The sequence below is a fragment of the Mus pahari genome, chromosome X (genome assembly GCF_900095145.1).
Source record: "Mus pahari chromosome X, PAHARI_EIJ_v1.1, whole genome shotgun sequence".
NCBI classification, from domain to species: domain Eukaryota; kingdom Metazoa; phylum Chordata; class Mammalia; order Rodentia; family Muridae; genus Mus; species Mus pahari.
This window is the reverse complement of record NC_034613.1, coordinates 52,859,336-52,860,041: the sequence shown is the minus strand read 5'-3', so window position 1 is coordinate 52,860,041 and position 706 is coordinate 52,859,336.

The following is a 706-nucleotide window of genomic DNA, read 5'->3' as shown; positions in this document are numbered from 1 at the left end:
TTGTAGTTGGAAAGAAAGTAACAAAATAAAGCTGGGAACTTAGGCAAGAATCTCCCAACACCTTTCCTCCATCTACTGAGGAGTGCTATCAGTTCCCCTATTGTTAAATATACCTGGCTACAACTGTACTGTTCTGCTCTAGTTGTTGTGGCTACAAAGCAAAGTTCAGAATGATTATATATAACTTCAGGAGAAAAATACTATGTAACAAGAACTTACTTTGAACATGTTTGAGTGGATAATTTTAGACATCTAAGCAGAGATGTCCACTAGCCAATTGGAAATACAAGCTGCTTTAGCTTCTTGTTGAGAAAAACACTTGCTGAGTTATAAATGTAAAAGCCTTCTATGTATGAATTATGCATATGACTGTGAAGTTAGGCAAGAATACCAAGAGTTTGGAAAGAGGGGGTATAGTGATTGATCCACAGGCCTTGCCAACATTTGTGTGTGGGTATTTAAAAAGAAACCAGAAAGTGATTACAGGTGAGATAGGAAAAAAACCAGGTAACAATGGTGTCACAGAAACCTTGGGAAGTAAATAAATATTTTACTTTGAAGTTCAACCCTGAATGCCTTCACTATATACCTTTATTGATTCCTTGACTACCAAATGTCCTCCTACCAAATGTCCTGACTGCCCCTCACATGCTCTCTCTCTCTCTCTCTCTCTCTCTCTCTCTCTCTCTCTCTCTCTCTCTCTCTC